Below are 17843 nucleotides of genomic sequence, written 5' to 3'. Positions count from 1 at the left end.
CCTATCGACGTATGCCCTTTGGGCTATGTAATGCTCCGACAACCTTCCAAAGGTGCATGATGTCCATATTTTCTGATATGGTTGAGAAGTTTTTGGAAGTTTTCATGGATGATTTTTCCATCTTTGAATCTTCCTTTGACTCATGTCTCCACAATCTATCTCTTGTGCTTCAAAGATGCAAGGAGACAAACTTGATTCTAAGTTGGTAAAAGAGCCATTCATGGTCCAAGAAGGCATTGTCTTGGGCCATGTCATTTCCAAAAGGGGAATCGAGGTCGACAAGGCTAAAGTCGAATTGATCTCTAATCTTTCTCCTCCAAATTCTATCTGACAAATTCGCTCCTTCCTTGGCCATGCCGGCTTCTGTCGTCGCTTCATCAAAGATTTTAGCAAAATCTCTCGGCCCTTGTGTAATCTTCTTGCTAAAGATGTTCCGTTCAATTTTGATGAAGTCTGTTTGGAAGCTTTCATGAAGCTACGCACTCTTCTCTCATCTGCCCTAATCATGAAACTGCCCAACTGGTCTATTCCATTCGAGATCATGTGCGATGAATCTGATTATGCATTGGGTGCGGTTTTGGGCCAGTGTGTGGACAAACTTCCGCATGCTATCTATTATGCTAGCAAGACTCTCTTTAATGCTCAGTTAAACTACACCACCACTGAAAAAGAATTGCTAGCTGTGGTGTATACCTTGGATAAATTCTGTTCTTATCTTCTTGGATCCAAGGTTATTATCTTTTCAAGCCATGCCACTCTAAGGCATTTGGTCACCAAAAAAGAGACCAAACCCCATCTCATCCGATGGATACTCTTACTCCAAAAGTTTGACATTGAGATTCTGGATAAAAAGGGAATAGACAATGTTGTTGCCGACCATGTCTCTTGCTTACTTATTGAGAAATCCTTTGAATTTGCTATGGTTCGTGATTCCTTCCCGGATGAACAACTATTTCAGATTTCTCATTCAAGTCTTCCTTGGTTCAAGGATATTGTCAACCATCTGGCGGTAGGAAAAATTCCACCCCAATGGTCTAAACAAGAAAAAGACCGGTTCTTCTCCCAAGTCAAAAATTTCTTTTGGGAGGATCCGGAGTTATTCAAATATTGCCCGGACCAAATCATTCGGAGATGCATTCCCGAAAATGAATTCACAAGTGTCCTAAATTTCTGCCACACTCTTGCTTGTGGGGGTCACTTTAGTGCCAAGAAGACCGCTGGCAAAGTCCTTCAAAGCAGATTCTTTTGGCCTTCTTTGTTTCGGGATGCTTACAAATTCTGTAAATCTTATGAGTGTTGCCAAAAGCTTGGCTCTATGTCTAGAAGAGACATGATGCCCCTTACTCCCATCTTAATCATAATTTTTTTTGATGTGTGGGGCATTGATTTCATTGGACCATTTCCATCTTCTTATGGCCATGAGTATATCCTCATATCGGTGGATTACGTGTCTAAATGGGTTAAGGCTAAAGCTACCAAAACCAACGATCATAAAGTTATGGTCAAGTGTGTTCAATCAAACATCTTCAGTCGGTTTGGTACGCCTACGGCCATCATTAGTGACGGGGGATCTCATTTTCGAAATTGCTACCTCAAATCCGTCCTTTCTAAATACTCGGTCATTCATAAGGTTGCCACACCTTACCATCCCCAAACGAGTGGTCAAGTGGAAGTATCTAATCGTGAGATCAAGTATATTCTAGAAAAAATGGTTTGACCGGACCACAAAGATTGGTCATTAAGACTAAATGATGCGCTTTGGGCCTGCCGGACAGTATATAAGACACCCATTGGCATGTCACCATATCGGCTTGTCTTTGGAAAAGCTTGTCATCTCCCTGTCAAATTAGAGAACCGCGCTTATTGGGCTATAAAAAGGCTCAACTTTGATCTCGAACAAGCCAGCTCTACTCGCAAATTGCAGCTCAATGAGCTTCTTAGGAAATTCAAAATGATGCGTATGAAAGCGCCAAAATCTATAAGGCAAAAACTAAAGCTTTTCATGACAAGCACATTGTCAACAAGTCTTTTGCCCCTGCATAAAAAGTTTGGCTTTTCAATTCTAGATTGAAACTCTTTCTCGGTAAACTCCGTTCACGGTGGGATGGTCTATATGTCATCACATCCGTCTTTCCTCATGGTGCAATCAAACTCTAAGATCCTACTGATGGATCTCTCTCTAAGGTTAATGGCCAACAGCTTAAGCCTTATGTTGATGGCATAGTCCCAATTCGCAAAGTAAAGAAAGTCCTATTAACGGACTTGATTTGTGAGGACTAATGCGAAATCCTGATCTCGGTTCGTCTAGCTATTGACATTAAATTTAGCACTTAGGGTAAACAATTCTTCCCTTTTCCAAGCTTCCCTCCTTCAAGTTGCATTGGCCAAGAATTTTTCAGAAATTCGCTAAGTTTAACCACAATGTGACCTCTTACAGAATTGTCTCGAATTGCATTCTAAAAGTCACATACGGTTTCCTTAGTCATTTTAAGGTCTTAGCACCATTTTCAGAACTTTTTCGAGGTCATTACTACAATTTTCTCCTCAACTCGACACATCTTGGGAAATTCGGGCCTCTATGGTAATTGCTTGTGCAATTGAGCGCCGAATCCCATTCTGGCGTTTCTAGACGGTGCCTAAGGCCCCCAAGAGTTTAACATTCATGTTTGAGTGGCCTTCGATCCCAACCCGGCCTTTGTAGGCCAGGATTTGCTGCAAAAGGCAGCTTTTGCATAGGCCCGCGGGGGCCCGCCCAGATCCGGCGGGCGCCCGCCAAACACGCCAGTGGGTTCATAGAGATCCATGGGCGCCCGTCAGACCCCCCCGGGCGCCCGCCGCACGCACTGCTGTTTACAAAATAGGCTTTCAATCCCATTTTGTCATATTATAACCCCTCATTCTCTCTCTCTCTCTCTCTCTCTCTACCCTCATCCCAAACCCAAACCCTTCCACCATACCTTCCATCCTTCCTCTCCTTTTTTTCTCCCTTCATATTCCTCTTCCCCAACCATCTTTTTCATCTCACATCAAAATCTCCTCTTCATTCCTTCTTTTGGGTGCCAACAAGTGAGTTTTTGGTTGTTCAACTTGTGGTAAGTTCTCCTTTCCTTCTTTTTTTAAATTTTCGATCCATGGAGGTTGGGATTCTATCATTGGAGGATTGGTGATTGTTGTGTGTTAATTGCATGTCATTTGCAGGTTCAATTTTTAGGATTTTTATATCTCTAACATCATTTTGCACCTCTTCCCCAATTTTGTGCATACCAGGTGTTTGTAAAAAGTCCTGAACCAGTATTCCTCGCTCCAATGGCACCCAAAGTTGTTTCAAAATGTGCTCGCTCATCCGAGAGGCCTTCTAATGTGCCTCCCATGCCAAATTAGGCTGATTGGCCAATTGAAACCGAAGCCCGATTCGAAATCGAAAATGGTTTCGAAAACAATCCCAAGATGGCTTGGGCAGTCCGTGAATTGAGGGAGCGGGGTCTCGCATCTCTCTTTAAGCCACGTGCTAGTGCATACTATCCACGAGTGATCTACCTCTTTTACTCCAACCTATTCCATTCCTGTGAGAAACCAGAGATCATCAAGACCACCATTGATGGCGAGGCTTTCGAATTTACCCTCGACGATCTTTTGGCAGCTTTAGCTTGCCCACTAGCATCACCGGTGGATGATGCGGGCCTGCCCCTTTTGTTGAAGCTCCGGCCCAGTTGTCATTGGCAGACATTGTGGGGGAGATTTGCCATAATCAATATACCGGCAATCGAACCACAAGCACCAATAAGTCAATCTTACCATGCCGGCTATGGTTTCTGGACTCGATCCTGGCCAAAAACGTCCTTCCTGTGCCATGCCATTCTGAGCGTAAGGGAATTTTTCTGCAAGCCTTCTATACTGCTGAAAGGAGCATTGGTTTTCTGTCCCGCAGCTTGTCTAGGACCAAATCCTCAAGATTTACAATGAATTTCCATTTCCATATCTTGTCACCTAACTGCTAAAAAATGCAGGGTTCAGGGCCCCGCGTCATGAGGAGAAAAAGAAGGATGTGTTTGATTTCAACCTTGGGGTCTAGAAGTCAAGCATGGTTTAGCTCAAGATGTCCCATCAGGCCCGAATTAGGGATGCGGATTGGGGTGCGCCGGCTCCCCCTGTGGCTCCTACTCCCCCTGTTCATAATGCCCCCGCTGCTCCGGCTGCCCCTGTTGCGCCGCCGCCGCCTGTCATGAATCAAGCGCATTATTATAATCTCAGTGCTCGCCTTGATGTGTTTCACATGCCCCTCGAAAGCATAGAGAACAACGTTAAGGTGACTCAGGGGAGTCAGCAGGTTTTGAAGGACATGCTCCAGACATTGATTAACCGCACCCTCGGTGGTGCCGGTGCTTCCTCCTCCACTTCGATGATGGAGTGACTTTATGATTCTAGTTGTTATTTCCTTTTTCAGTGGTACTTTTTAGACTTCTTTTGGGGCCGCGTTTGGCATTTGCTTTCCTGTTCTTCTTTTGAACTTATAACTGTACCACTTTCTCTACTTTGCATGGATATTAGTGGTTCAATACATAAATTGCAATTATTTATATTCATTTTTGGATTCATATGATACTTGCTGTGTATAGATGTCTTTTGACAGGTTTTTGAAACCAAGTTTGGGGGCATGCTCATAGAATTCACGAGGTGGCTTATTTTTGCCGTGCCACTGAATTTCCTCTTTCCCTTGGTATTATTGTTCTATGTACCCTCTCTTTCATTCATTTTCATTCTTTATCTTCTCACATTGAGGACAATGTGACATTTAAGTTTGGGGGTGCATTGTTGCATTTTTGAGATAACATTTTTGCTTGCATGACTATAACTTGACGCATGTAAGTTAATAAAATCATTTTGTTTGAAGCAATGATAGTGTAATCATGGAACCTGTTAAAGATTGAAACATGTATTTAAGACTTTGTGCATAAAGGCAAATGATAATTTTGGAATAAAGAAAAATTTGAAATGACCATGTTGATTCATATCGGTTTGTATAAATGCTTCAATTAAATTTTCGTCGAATTTCATACTCTTCTATGCTTCACATTGCACAGATGCACACCGGGAACCTAATTCTGAGGTATGCAAATCAATTAACCTTGACCATGACTCAGCCAATTTGAGGTGATAACCCTAATGAATGGATATCTTTGGAACATTTTGAGTTTAAAAAAAAGAAAAAAAAAAGAAAAGAAAAGTAAAGTAAAGTAAAGTAATTAATGACAATGACCAGTTTGAGTTTGTAGCCTTTCCAACTCAAGTTATTAAGCCCTAGGAGTGTCTCTACACTTAACACCCTAAAGCCATCCGATTTGGGAGTTGTTGGTCTAACACTTGCTACATGGGTTAGTTAGAATGCTCAAGGGACTTAGACATTGCACGGTCATTCACAAAAGATAAATAAATAAATATGGTTCATTAAAGTTTGTAGCCTTGCCAATTCGACTTATTAAGGCCTAGGAGTGTTTTTTTACACTTAACACCCTAAAGCCATCTGGTTTAGGAGTTATTGGCCTAACACTTGCTACATGGGTTGGTTAGAAAGCTTAAAGGACTTCGGCATTGGACGCCATAGTATGTATCATTCTGAGTTATATAATAAATTTTCAGCAAGCAAAAAAAGTTGTATTATGAATAAAGTCATGCCTTAGAGACTCCATTTAGAAGGAAATTCAATGATTTGAAGGCTTGTGTTCCTGTGATTGGAAAAATATGGTAAAAGTCGCATATTGGGAATCCAGTTCACTTTCACTGAAGTTAGAGTTCATTTTTATTTAAGAAATGATAATTGAAGTGTTTATATAGACTATGATGGTTAATGCATAAAATTTGAAATGTGTTTTGCCATTTTGTTTATCAAGGCTTTATATATGCAAGGTAGTCTGCTTAATGAATCTGTCTCCAATTTTCAGTTGTTCCAAGTTATATTTAAGCTTTGTAGGTATTTTCGCACTTCATGATTGACTCATGTTGTCAGCATTTCATACGTTGTCATTTTTGTCAGGTTCTATATTTTGGTTTTGCTATGGGAATAGCAAAATGTAAGTTTGGGGGTGTGATAAGCGCCGAATATTGCATATTCAAGCGCCCTTATTTGCATTAGTTAAGTCCATTAGTTGATTATAATATATAGTTTAGCTTTATTTATTTGTTTTCTTCTACTTTCGGGTTGGTTCCTCCAAATATGGTTAAAGGAATGGTTTTGACAATCTCTTGAAGAATCAAAGGACACCGTTGCTGGGAATTGTCTTTTGGGCCAAGTTTCTTTAGTCATCATGCATGTGAGTTTTGCAGCATTGTATTCAGAATGACGATCGTGTCGTCGGGCCAATCCATGTGATTCAAAAAAACGGGTGATATGTGTTGAAGACAAGCCTCCGTGAGCGCCCGCCACACCACCTCGGGCGCCGGCCAATCACCCCAGTAACAAGCCTTCCTCCTCGGGGCCCCACAGTGTCTCGTGGGCCCCCGCCGTAAGCCTCCGCAGGCACCCGCCAAATGCCCCAGTAAGCTTCTTCAGATTCTAAGGACCCGCGGGCACCCGCCAGCGCCCCACGGGCCCCCGCTGATCTGCAGACAGCTCTGCATTGGTTGGTTTAAGGCTGTCCCCTTAACCTTTTGTGTGGTCCTAAAGACTTTTAGGGTTATAGGGGGCACGAAAATGGGATTATTTTTGGTTATATAAAGGCCTTGAGGCCATGGGATTATATATAGATATTTTTGGTAACATTCTTGAGAGAGAAAGAGGAGTTCTTAAGGTTTTGTGTATTTTAGGTCCTTTAGGTGCGAAAATGGAAGGTTTCTTCATCTCTTCTCCTTCTTCCATTGCTCCTACGGGTAACTAACTCCCTATCTAGGGAGGTGATGAAGCCTTATTTGGTAAGCATTGCTTAGTTTTGATTTAATTTTGGGGTATAATGTATATGTATGGTTTTTCCATGAGGTAGAGCACCTTACATGATGTAATGAACTTCAATGTCTATAAATGATTATTTTGAGTTAAATATCTTGTCTTTGATTGTTTTCTCTCATGATTATATTGCTACATTTTCATAGTGACAATGGAGATGAGTTCATGGAAGTGTTTTTATTGGCATGATATTTAGGAAGTTTGATAATCTATTGCTTAGGGCCTTCCTTTGATAGATTATTCTTGATTTCTATTTCATGTGCTTGTATTATGAGATTAAGGGCTTGATAATCTTTGGCTTAGTGAGTATGTCTAAGGTTGCATCCTAGTTTAGGTAACCAAAACATATAATGCTTTGATAGGTTATTCTTGCCTATTGATTTCATAAATTTCTTGAAGGTAATGTAGCAATTTTGTGTTGTTGCATTCCACGGTCATATATATATGTTATTTCCCCAAGTAAATCATGTCCTAGCATGCTTGTTGATAGGTAGTGGATTTACTTCCCTAGTCCCTTCTTTATTGTCTTTATATCTTTACTTCCTTGCAATTATTGTTTTATGCATTTTTCAATTCCTGATTTTAGTGACATCCCAAACAAAACTCTATACCCCTTTATTATTCTAAAAATGATCTTAGACACCTTGGTTGCCATAAATTAGCAATCCTAGTGGTTCGACTTACTCGACCCATAGCCCTATTTTACAATGATTTGTACTATTGCAAATGGTTGATTTATTATAGATTGAGTCTTAAAGCCGATCATTTGACTACGGCTAGGACATGGTTCTAGTACGGGGGAATTTCCTCCTATTTTCTAGTGCGCACATAGGGCAGTTACCCGTGGGCTAGCAACCTTAAAGTAACTTTGGTGTCGGTTTGATCCGGCGTGATGTCCAAGTATCCACCTTGTTTAATTTCGCATTTCATTTTAAGTTGATAACTATATGATGTTGTTACTTGTGTTTCCTTATTTGATTTCCCATTTTAAGTTACAAGATGTTAACTTGAGAATTTGTGCTTGATGCATTGTGTTGGAAGTTCCTATGTTGTTACTTGCATAGATATGTGAATTATGCTAGAAATGATCTAAGGTAGCTTAGGATGCTCCCTGAGTCTCACCTTTGACATAGACGTTAGGTGGCTTGACCCATTTGAATTATTTCAAGTTAATGTAAAAATCTTTAAAGAAATCAAGTCTATGCATGCTTGTTCTTTACGAGTAAACTTGTTTACTCACCCCAAAGTTATTGGGGGATTTGTTCAGGTACGAAGACTTGGTTTGTGATATTCATCATTGCTTGGATGATTGTAGACTTGAAGGTTTTAATTCTTGTAAAGGTTGGCTTGAAATGCCACTTGTAGTCTTTTAGGTCAAAATGTGTATATTTGATTCCATTTATGTAATGTGTACATAAGTACACTCTATGCAATGTATTTGACTTGTATGTAATGAGGCCAAGGGCCAAAGGCACTTATGTGATATGTATGCAAATTTTTAACTTCATTGTTGCTTATGGAAGTTAGGAGATTTCATGCATTGAAAGGTCATATTTTACATAAAACATGCCATGAGGCCGTAGTCCATTGTAGTACGTCTACTTTATCATATTACGTATGCTTGCATGTTCACTTTGGCACACAATACCCTTCTTGATGAAACAAAAACTTAAGGTTGTATTTTTTTGAGTTTTTACCCTATTCTATTCCTGGGGCATTTTGGATATTTCAAAATGCGTTTTTTTCATTTTTGCCCACAATGCTGATTAGAAAACTCGATTTCAGAGGGGGTTTATTCTTTGTACTTTTCCAGAAAATGTCATCTTCGCCCTCAAAAACCCATTTTTTTCTGAAAAATCCTTGCTGCCAGGTTTTTGCTGATTTTTAATACAAGTGTACTTGGTACTATTCATCGACTTTTTTTTGAAAAGTGTGATGACCAATTCGAAACTTCCGGGGGTCTTGTGGGTGTATTTTAAGATTGTATTTTCAATTTAGGTAATTTAAAACCTTCCGAAGCCCCATTTCCTTTCCTTGGGCAGCAGTTCGGAAGGATTTTTACCCTCTTGACCTGATTTTCTTGGGGGCATTCTGGCCATTTTACAATGCATTCTTTTTGTTTCTGTCCATGCTGCCCGGTAGAAAACTTGATTTTAGGGGACGTTTATTCTTTGAGTTTTTCCAAAAAAGTCCGTTTAGATGCCCGTTTTTACTCTCAGTTGCAGCAGCAGTGGGTCGGCAGCATTGTAGCTGTCATAACCCTTTTTTTGTTTTTGACCTTTCTCCCTCATCCGGACTCCAAATAGAGTAAAAAAAATTTTGAACTTAACTATTTTTTTGCTATCTTTCCATTGATGCACTCGGTTGCACACGGATCTTCTTGGATAATTACCATTTTACCCTTTTTGCTTTGTATGTCCATTTTTCGTTGTTTTGCCGTTTCTCCTTCGTTCGGACTCCGAATCATGCGATTCTTGAGTCCATCTTGATTAATATTTCATTACCTTTCCAATGGTGTGCTCAGTAGCACTTGAATCTACATTTTCAGAAATTAACATTTTGCCCTTGGGGCTATGTTTGTCCGGTTTTCTTATAATTCGCTTTTGCTACTTTCTTTTGAGTTCCGTGACTTAACGGGAAGTTATGGATATGTCTCGGGAATAATATACATTCTAGGGACATCATTTCCATGTAAAATGACTATTTTGTTTCTTGGGGCTTATTTGTCATATTTTTGACCTTTTACTTCTGCGTCAGTTCTCATTGAGTTCCACGACCTTATGGAAGGTCATCAAAGTGTCTTAGAGGCGTGTTGTGCCTTAAGAGACTGTTGTTTTATTTCTTACTTCCACATCTAGATCCGTTATCGGGTCTATCTTCGGTTCATCACTAGACGAACTAGCTTAAATATCCAGGGCTATCACAAGCCAACCACCTAAAAAGGTCGTTCTTACTGAGCAAGTGAGCTCTATCTTGCAACACAAGACCCTCCTAAAATTCAAAGACCCCGGTTCACCCACTACTTCATGCACTATAGGTGATCATGTTATCAATTGGGCTCTTTTGGATCTAGGAGTGAGTGTGACTCTTCTCCCCAGTTTGGTTTATGTTCAATTGGGCTTAGGTAATTTTAAACCGAAGTCGGTAGTTTTACAACTAACCGACAGATCAATTAAGAAGTCTCAGGATTTTATAGAGGATGTTTTAATTAAAATTGACAAGTTCTTCTTCCCGGTTGATTTTGTTGTCATTGACACGGAGCCGGTCTTAAAGCCTAAAAGCCAAATTCCCTTTATCCTTGGCCATCCTTTCTTGGCCACCGCTAATGCCAACATTAATTGTTGGATGGGGATAATGAAAATCTATTTTGGCCACATGAAAATGAAGTTAAACATTTTTAATCCAACCCCTAATTCCATGCACAAACATGAAGATATATGTGTTGTTGAAAAATGTTTTGTAAATGAATTTGAAAAGAATGAGTCCTTGCTTGGTGTTGAAACATCAAATGGTTTGCTTTCAAAACAGATTTCAAAAGATATTGTTTTCAAATCCAATGTTGAATGAGCATGGAAGCCTAAAAGTTTTGATAATCAAGAACTATTCAAAGCACTTGAACCAAATCCAACGATTTCCTTAGGGAATAGTGTGTTAGGAGGGGTTCGAAGTTCTATTCACCCTATTTAGAAGAGGATGTCTAACAAGATCTTGATCCAGGCTAAAAGAGCCCAATGTCTTGCGAGAGACGTTAACGACTAGTGCTTTGTAGGGTTTTCCAACCCTATTTCCTCCCTCATTTCTTATTTTGTTATTTTCTACGTTGTCTAGATATGATTTAAGTTGATCAATCCAGTTTTTGGGCAATTTCCTGCATTTCTTGCATTTCCATTGTACTTTTAATCGATCAAACCCAATTTCGATTGATCAAGGTCCTAGAACTTCAATTGATTAAACCCTTTGAATTTATGGCTTCTCATCTCCATTTCGATCGATCGAAGCTCATCTCAATCAATCAAAATCCATTTCGATTTATGAAAGTAAGTGATTGGTCGATCAAAGACCCCTTCGATTGATCAAAATTATGTTTTTTGAACTTCTGAAAAATGATTTGGCCGTTGGCCTTCAACCCTAAAACCCTAATTTCATTTTTTTCATTTTCTTCTTCTTTTCTTTTCTTTTTCTTTTTCTTCTCTCTTTCTCCCCCTCTTTTCTTTCTCTCTCTATCTCTTCGTTTTCTCTCTCTCTCTCTCTCTCTCCTCGCAAATTCTCTCACTGTAACCTTCTCCAATCTCAATCCCTCTCTCAATCTCTCTTCCCTCTGTAACTCTCCCTTTACTTTGGCATCCTAACCCCAACTATCTCTACCTTCATCCTCGCCGGCGAAGGAGACCACAACCAAGGTCGCCGTCACCCACCAAAGCTTCGGCGAAGCTTTTGGCCCAAGGGCCACACCTTTTCCCCTCTCTTCACTCTATCTCTCTTGGAACCTCTCGTTTTAGTCGTCTCTGGCCGATTTAGGCCAAGGAAACCCCAATCTCCTTCTCCGGCGACTCTTTGAATTTTTCGGAGATCTCCGGTGAGCTTCCGATCATCTCCTCCGACTATGGTTGGCCGAAAAGTCTCAGTTTCATGCCAAAATTTCACTCTTTATCTCACCTTTTCATCTTGGTACCGGATATGTAGAATTTCCATATATTTGATTTTTATTTTTATTTTTCTTGTATTTTTAAGTTTTGTTCTTATTTTATTTTTTGCATTTTTAGTTTTGATTGTCCTTATTTTATATTTACATTTGTATATATATATTTGTGAATAATATATATAAAAAATGGAAATCAAATAAAAATTGAAAAATGAAAACCAATAAAAATAAATATATATAAAAAAAAAAGAGAGACAAAAAGAATGAATAATTGTTTTAAAAGATTTGGACCCTGTGGAAGGGATGCGATTCTATTGAATGGAGGATGGGCAAAACATTATTGAATGGATGGAGTTTTGTTGTAGTTAGAAGGAGAATGGGCAATTTTGAATTGTGGATTGATGTTTGTGGGAAGTGTCCCTTCTTAAATTGTTGAATGAATTTTGAATTTGATTTAAATTCCATGTGATATTTGATCTTTGATTGAATGTTATATGATTGTACCTTTGAAAATTTTGGGACTATCCATTTTTAAGGGGAACCCATGCCGGATTTTTACAAAATTAAATTTAAACTTTGATTTTAAATTCCAAATGGCATGTTGTCTATTTTTGAAAGCTTGAATTAGAATTGAATTGAAAATGGATTTTATAATTAGAAGAGAGTTTCAAAGTCGAGAGTTTGGAATTGAATTGAAAAGAAAGAATTTTCAAGTCTTTAACAAAATAAGTTTTGAACTTTCAAGTTGAAATGAAATGTGAAGTTGAAATAGTTTGACTGAATTTGGAGTTTCGAAATGTCATGACTTTAAAAGTTGTTTGTTTTTCTTGAAATTTGAAATGAAAATGGAAGTCTTCTTGAACTTGAAAAATTCTTGATATTTTGAACTTGAAATGGCATTGAACTTGAAATGTTGTAAGTATGTTTCCCCGACTTGTTTCGTTTGCTTGATTTGAGTATGAAATGCAAGGATGTGTTTGAGTTGTCTTAAATGTATACAAGTTTGACTTGACTTAAATCTTGTGCTTTTGAACTTGAAAATGTAAAGTCTTGTTTAAATTACATAACTGTGATTCAAATGAACCTTTTTGAAAGTTTTATCTTCAATTGCCTATAGCTCATGGTTAAGGCACTTTGTTTTGGTAAAATGATCCTTGAATGTTTAAAATGCTTTGTGATCACACTTGTTGGCTTTAAATTGTTAAAAAGACAATTTTTGGACTTTTTTATGAAAATGAGAAGTCAAATTGCATGATTCCTTCCTTCACCAACTATTCAATGCAAGATTCTTGTTATGAAGCTTTTATACAATGTATTTGAATGTTTTGGACTCTTAAGTTTTCAAAAATTCCAATTTGTCCCCAAAAGTGTTGAGAAATTCCAAAGTTGACTAAAATACCCTTGATTGAGTTAAAACTTGTTCCATTTGATTCATTTCCATCCAATTGCATGCTCTAAGTGCTTTTGAACTTGTGTATGCTAAATTCTTGATTCTTGCCATGCTAGGGCAAAAGTTTGTCATCTTTGACCCCATTTGCCATAATTTTGAACTTTTCTTAAAAAAATGAGTTGAATTGCCATTCCAACCTAACTTTTTGAAGTCAAATGATTCCATTGTTGCTTTATGAACTTGAAACTTGTCAAATGTGTTCCTATTTGAATAATTGTGTGCATTTTGAAATAATTCAACTTGTTGTTTGTATATACATTATTTTGTACACATTTATGTCACATTGATAGTTTTGAGAGTTTCTATGCATCCTTTAAACATATCTTCTTAGAATTGATCTTTGAATAAGTTTGGGGGAGGGAAATGGATGTTTAGAGTTCAAAATGCATGATTGGGATGTAATTGTTGTTCTTTAGCTTTAGTATTTAATTGTGAGCATAACTTGAACTTTTGAAATGCAATTTGAGATAAGTCTGAGAATCTGCTATTTTGTCTTGGAAAGTTGTCTATTAAAATGCCAATTGCTTATTATTATCCACTTGTGATCCAATTCTTGAAAGCCAAGTAAGGGCTTATGACCAAGGTTCTTTCTGGTCCTGATTTTGATTCAAAAATGGTAAGCTTCTTATATTCTCCATTTTTTACCATTCTTTGCTTTATTTAAGCTTTAAAAGGGGTCGCGAGCCATAAGCGATCATTTCTCTACTTATCTATTGCTTAGAGGGTGTCACGAGTTATGAGTGATCATATAATGTTGATTTTGTTGCAATAAAGTACAGGATATTTCTTTGTCTGGAGTTGTTGGTATTTGTGCATCATTCAGATATATGTTATTTAGTTGCATATCATGTCCAGGATTTATTCTTGAGCTTGTGTGTCATAACTTGCCTTGGATTGAAGTGTTATGCAACCGTGCATTCCACTTAGTGTTTATTACATGATATGCATGTTTCTTGAGTCCTAGGTTGACATTTGCCATATTTATATGCTCCATGTTATCCTGTTTGCTCCATTTGATCTTAACTGCTAAATTTGTAGACATTCTTGCTTAGGAATTGATACGATGTCATCCTAGGGTCTACTTGCCATGAATTTGTAGAACCTTTTTAAGTTTTTGGATTTTGAATACACCTTGCATCATTTGTGCACATCACATCCTATACTTGCCCTTTTGATCCTATTTCTGCTCAAAATGCTCTAAAAGTGACTTTTCTGCCCTCTATGTCGTCATTGCATTGTCTTACATACCTGAGATTGCAATTGTGCTTTGATCTATTCTGTGTAGCTGAGGCATGTTGAATGATATTCTTGAAGCTATCTTTATCATTTCCTGCACAAGCATAACCATATTTGTCTATTTTCTATTTTCACTTGATTCATACATGTTTAGTGTTTTCTTATCAGCTGCTTACCTTATTCTATACTTGTGCACTGATTTTTACTTATTGCTTTTGTAGATGTAGTGCAGACAGAAGACTCTTGCTAGAAAAAGAGTACCCAGAGCTCCTCAGCCTCCTCCCTCTCTAGTGGTAGAGTCATCATCTTCATCTTCTGCTACTATATCATTTGCTTCAGTCCACTCAGAGCCATCTCTTATGGAAGCACAGGGTCCTATTATCTGAGCAGTACTTTCTCTCTCTTACTCTCATAGGAAACTGGAGCCCCAATACAGATTCGACCGCAATCTATTTTTTAAGTTAGAGACATTGATGCTATCATGACACCGACAGACACTGTAGTCTATCCCCGGGTGGTTGCATTGTTCTTCCAACACCTCTAGTTGGATGAGGATGATCGCCTATTGATGCATATGACTATAGATTGTCAAGATATCGATATTTCTATCCCTGCCATAGCTGTTGCTTGCTAATGCCCCCATCTCTCTCCATTGGCCGATGACTCGAGGGATCCATTATATCCTAGCGCTCCACCTTACCCCTTCGAGTTGACCATGGTTGTGACTTTATCCCCACATGCTGCCTTTAATGGAAACACATTTGTAGACCAGGTTGACATTGATCCCCGATACTGGTTTATAGATTCTGTGCTGCACCTCAATACTTTTCCCTCAGGCCATGGCACACAACGGAGAGAGGAGGTTTTCCAGGCTTTATACTATTTGAGCCTGAGCTACTAGATTTCTGTTCCTGCTCTTATCTAGGAGATCATCTATAAGTACTAGAAGAATTTGATATTTGCACATAATTCCAGAGCTGATGCTTAGCCTTTGCCATTTGACCACCTGATTACACAGCTGCTGATGGACTAGGGCTATCACTTTGACCCGAATGAGATTCTAGAGACTGATGCACAAAGAGCTCAGAGGGCATATAACATAGCAAAATGGACAAAGGCTTTCAATTCCTACACAAAAAAATAAGAAAAATAGAGACAACAAAAAGAAGAGAGAGCCGAGGAGGATGCAACTGTAGAGAATGCAGCCGATGGATCACCTCTTCGATAGAGGCGTCACACTACTACTTCATCTACCTCGCAACCAGATGTTCCTATTACATTTTAGCAGTCCGGCCCCTCATATATCCCAGCTTCAGAGCCGATCCTGCAAGCCGACGCTCGATCCCACCATGCCAGTTCAGATTCTAGCTACAAATCTGATGTCACTCAGCTGCATACAGACTTCATTTCCTTCGGAGCTGACATGACTGTGCGGCACGAGGATATTACGAGGTGGCATGATGATTTGATGAGGAGACATAATGACTTGGTGGGGAGGCACAATGATTTATTCTGGCGATCTGATGACCTGAGGACATACATTGCCGAGGTGAGGCGAGACCTTGGGGCATTGCGGACTGACCTTACTATTTCCCTCACTCGACATAGCTGGGAGATGTCTGACATACTACAACAAATTGCCGACATAATGATACCGGATCCTTCTCCCTGATTCCACCATTTTCTTTCTCTGTCACTTATTATCTACATTGACATTCTAATATACTGTTATTTTGGGATTTTTTTACTATTGTGTTGCACTCACATTGATATTTTTGGATATTATTTTGCACTGCATTGGATATATATATTTGGTTTTGGATTTATCTAATATATATGGATTTTTTGATATTGATATCAATTTTGGATATTCTGAGCTTTATATTGCTATATACTATGATTTTTGCCCAATTTTCAGTTTTAGCTCTCATTTATATCATTGATGCATATGCTTTGACAGTTCCAAGTGTGACTATTTTTCAGACAGGTTTCTGAAATCTAAGTTTGGGGGTGCGCCTTCCAATGCTAAGCTTCCATTGTCGGGTCCTATTTGCTACACCCATTTGGTATACTTTTTCCATTATCTATTGCTTCTTTGTACATTGAGGACAATGCAAATATTAAGTTTGGGGGTGTGTTAGCATATTTTACATATCGCACTTAGTTTCTATGCATGTGGAATATATTGAGAGTTTTGAGCTATGATAAGCGCCGAATAATGTATATTCAAGCGCCCTAAATTACATTAACAAAGTCCAGTTATTAATTATTTTATGTAGATTAACTCCAATTCTATGTTTTTATGCATTTTCAGGTTCATTGGCCAAAATGGAACAAGAATAAGGCCTTGTGGAATCCTGAGCAACAAAAGGTGCCAATGCTGAATTCTGGCAGCAGTAGAGCCTGGACTTTGCTTGCCATTTTGACCTTCCAAACTCGAGAACTGGACTTCCCTCATAACATGAAAGATTTAGAGCTCTGAATCAGCTTTCCAAATCTTCAAGTGGTTCATCATTCGGAGTTCGGAGCAGAGAGTTATGATCTTCACAACAGAGGTGCGCAGAACTGCCTAGCAGCACTGATGTACTGCCTTTCTCCCCATTTTCGACCAACCAGACTTGAGAATTGGGTCTTCATCAAAACATAAAGTTTTTAAAGCACTGAATCAGCTCTCCAAAGCTTCAAACAGATCGTCATTCAGAGTTCGGGGCACAAAGTTATAGCAGTTTTCCCAAAATAGGTCAGCACTGAGCAAGAGGAGCATGTTGCACATTGCACTAAGTTAGAGTGCTCGAAGTCACCAAGCGTGTGCTCGAAAATCAGGCAGAATGCCCTTCGGAAATGGCTCATTTCAGCCCACTTGCACATTGGTTTCCCCAATGCCATCTCCCTTCTTTATGAAGTGGTTGGAGGTGTTCCTTGGAGGAGGGAGGGTATGGTTGGAGCATAAAAGGCTACCCAAAGGCCACATATATCATTAAGCTTTATCTTGAGCAAGAGAAAGGAGAGAGAAGAGAGCAAGGAGAAGGGTGTTCTTGAGTGCTACAGTAGGAGCTCGAAAATGGAGATGAGGATGATGCTTCTTCCTTCTTCTAGTTCACCAATGGGTAACTAAACCTCATCTAGGGAGGTGATGAAACCCCTCCCTTGTAAGCATGTGTTAGTATAGTTTATTTTTGGGGATTACAATGTATTTTTGATAGTCTTTCCATGGTCAAGAGCCTCATTTTTGTTGTAATGAATGTTGAATGTTTTAAATGATTATTGTGAGTTATTCATCTTGTCTTGGATGGTTGCTTTTCTTAATCATATTGCTTGCACTTCCATGGTGACAATGGAAGTTAGATCATGGAATGGTTTTAATGGCATGGAGTTGGAGAACCTAGATAGTTCATGGCTTAGGGTTTCCCTTTGATGGGCTATACTTGATTCTTAGCTTTATGTGCATTCACCATTTAAATTAGGGCTTGATAATCCTTGGCTTAGTAAGCATGTCCTAAGCTACATTTTAGTTTAGGTAGTTGATCATGTGAACCTTTGATGGTTTATTCTTGCCTTTCTAATTAAATGAACTTCTT

Source organism: Cornus florida, unplaced genomic scaffold (genome assembly GCF_030987335.1).
Source record: "Cornus florida cultivar Cherokee Brave unplaced genomic scaffold, ASM3098733v1 CherokeeBrave_3.0.0_Hap2_Chr03, whole genome shotgun sequence".
NCBI classification, from domain to species: domain Eukaryota; kingdom Viridiplantae; phylum Streptophyta; class Magnoliopsida; order Cornales; family Cornaceae; genus Cornus; species Cornus florida.
This window is presented reverse-complemented; position numbering follows the sequence as displayed.